Below are 3,167 nucleotides of genomic sequence, written 5' to 3'. Positions count from 1 at the left end.
CATACGAATTGAATGGATACCCACTGGGTTCTCCATCCCCCTTTACAAGCATCAAAATGGCAATAGCAACATCATGATTTATATCAACACAATAAGACTTCAAGATACTAAAGATGGACATCAATTGACCATGACATATTAAATAGAATCAAAGGTGGCTCAACATTTCATATAATGTTTTTTTATACGATATAAGATACGCACAGATCCAATGTCATTTTTAACCACATCCCAAGTATGGGGATTAATAACAACTGCCATGAAACAGTGGACAGGGCCATTGCCATCCCTAGTAAGAGGTTGGTCTCTAACCAGCTTGATGACAGTGCTCTGTCATAAGCCATATGAGAGTTGTAAACTCACCACCTATGCTAAGCTGTTTAGCATGCGACTCCCTGCTGCATCGGTTGGCCACATAGACTAGAATATCTGTCCACACATCTAAGACTATTCGCAATAAGTCCTCTTTGCCCTCCCTCTTGATCAGTTTTTCCGCTAGACTGATCCCAAATCTTACACGAGATTTAATGCCAAATTCGTCCAACTTAGGCTGGTGATCGAGTAGTCTCTTGGCAAGTTGCTCTCTTCAGTGGCTCCGAGAATCAGAGTTGGGGCCACCACCGTGTAATTCCACGACCATTGTATAGACAATCCAGCTTGCTGAACTGAGTGGGGGAAGTTTTTTCTGTCCGTTGGTATAACTTGATCTGACCAAGGCCAGGTAGCATAGCAGGCGTTCAACAAGGAGGAACATCAAGTAGTGGGAGATTGTTTTGATTGCCCCTACAACACTCTGTGTCCTTAGTCCTCAACTTCCCCAATTTTACGAGGAGGATATCAGTGGCAATGTGCCAGATGACGATGGCCTCTTGGACCTCAGCACCATGTTGTGCCTCGCCAACCTTAAAATCATGGTGCTTTAGTGCGACCTGGCCTCAGTTCTTCCTAATCACCCCCACTGTGTTTATTGAACCTTCTTCGTTGATGGAATTTATATAATCCACCACATGTTCCTTGACTGTGTCTGGGATGTTAACAGTCCAAACGCTGGAGCCTAGCATCCTAGCCCATATGCCGCGAAGAGGTCGGGTTGTGCCCCAACGGATGCACATGTCCAACATGCTGCACTTCCCCATGGTACCATGCCACCTCCTTGATAATCTGAAGTAGCCAGCAATTCTTGTAATGTAGGCTAAGCCGGTGAAGGGAAACGATTACACGACGAAGCTGGTCCCACCTTCCCGGGCACAAGGCTGCATGCCGAAGGCCACTCCATTGCGTGGAGCATAGAAAGGCAAATGTCCAGGTGGAGAATAGGGCTCCCAACAGCGATATCATCTCCAGAAGCAAGGCACCACCGAACAAGGCATAAGTGATAACAACATCGACCCTGTTGTACCCAGCTTTGATACTGAACCAGAACAGCAGAAGCAAGGTTGATACTGTGAGCACTGACACGATACGGATGCAATAGCCAAACCAGATGTGGACCATAGCTGCTTTGGTGTAGAGAATGTCGTGCATAAGAGATAGCTCTATCTCCAATTCTCCATCAACGCAATGTTTTTAAGGCGTCGCTTTGGCGTTGCCTAATCGGCAAGGCGCTACAGGCAGGACGACTTGGCAGACGACTCGCCTCAGATTGGTATGGCGTCCGCCTTACTACCATGGCGTCCGGAAGTCGTCGATTTGGCGTTCGATTCGTCGAAATCGAGCAAGGCGGGCGCCATACGGGGATGGCCACGGTAGGAAAACGCGGGCGCGGGAGAAAGGACGGGAAAGTGCAGGCGCGCGGGAAAGCATCGCGTGCGCGGGAGATTAGGCGCGCGGGGAGAGAGGAGCGCAGGAGAAATCAGAGAGCAGAGAGAGGAGCGCTCACAGGAAGACAGACCTACCTGCTCGCCCGCGCCACCAGTAGAAGCTGCTGCCGCCGAGGCTCCGCCTCTCCCTTCCCTCTTCCCCACCCGCGCGAGGAGCAGCCGCCGGCGGACTGCTGTTTCCCCACCGCCTCCTCTGGTGAACATCGAGCAGGAGCAGGAGCAGTGTATTGTTGGATGCACACTTGGGGCTGCGGGTTGCACAGGAGAGGACAACACCAAGGTATGACATGCTTCTAGTTCTCTAGTCTATACTACTATTAGATGGTCGTACACTTGTACTTGGTGTCTTGTTTTTTGAAGCCTTCAAGGACTCGACCAAGACCAAGACCACCATGGTTACTTCTAATATTTGAACCTTCATCAGTAACTAAAGAATCAACCATGGCAGACTTGCTAACATGGAACAGGGCATGAACATGCCGTTTGAAGAATTCTTCTTCTTGGGTAGTATCCCCCTTGAATCCACATGGACGGGTCTCATACTCGAGGAAAAAATTGCACTTCGCCAGTGCCACTGTCTTCACTGATTCCCGGATGATGCTGAGGCTGGCGTGCCTGAGAGACCATGTCCTCTCCCACAACTTGACAGCTCCAACACCCATCATAAAGGCAGTGCCCATCACGAACAGGGTCCCGTGGTCGGAGATACACCATAGAAACTAACCATATCTTCGGTCTGTTCGTTGGTTGGTTTCAAGGCTGGTTTGGGCTGGTTGGTACTGGTTTGTTGTGAGAGGAAAACACTGTTGGCTGGCTGATTTGGGCTGGTTGAAACCAACAAGCGAACAGGGTGCTTGCATGTTACATCAAAAATAAATTTTACTACTGTTGTAACCAGGGAATCAGCAAATCATATATTGGCCTTGTTTGGTACAGCTTATCAGGGAAGCGCTTCCTAGATAAGCGCTTCTCAGATAAGCTGCACAAATAGAGTAAAAGTGACGGTCAAAATAAGTTGGTCTGATTCAGCTTCTGATTTTTTAGTACAAATGAGAGTGGTGAGAGTGAGAATAAACGTGACCAAAATAAACTGTAAAAAAGCATACCGTTTGGTTGTTGGTTTCAGCTTATTTTGACCATAAGCAGCTTATAAGCTGTACCAAACAAACCCATCGTCACGAAGGGAACTTATTCATGCGAAACCATATAATCCAGCAGTTACCCAATTAAGGACACTGCCCATATTGTCATCATCAGTTGCCGCTAACTAATCTGCGGTCGAGTCATATTGTTCACCTGTCTGTCAAAGGTGGAGAGCATGACGATGTCGAGGAATAAGCTAGTGGT

The 3,167-nt window shown here is 48.2% G+C and overlaps 1 pseudogene; it reads right to left on the bottom strand.

The window, feature by feature from the left end:
• Positions 1-289: 289 nt before the first annotated feature.
• On the bottom strand, positions 290-2,500 carry LOC136460282 (uncharacterized; annotated as a pseudogene).
• Between the last annotated feature and the right edge of the window lie 667 nt (positions 2,501-3,167).

This window comes from Miscanthus floridulus, chromosome 6 (assembly GCF_019320115.1).
Source record: "Miscanthus floridulus cultivar M001 chromosome 6, ASM1932011v1, whole genome shotgun sequence".
NCBI classification, from domain to species: Eukaryota; Viridiplantae; Streptophyta; class Magnoliopsida; order Poales; family Poaceae; genus Miscanthus; species Miscanthus floridulus.
The sequence above is the reverse complement of the archived record's forward strand: the minus strand, read 5'-3'. Positions and strand labels throughout refer to the sequence as shown.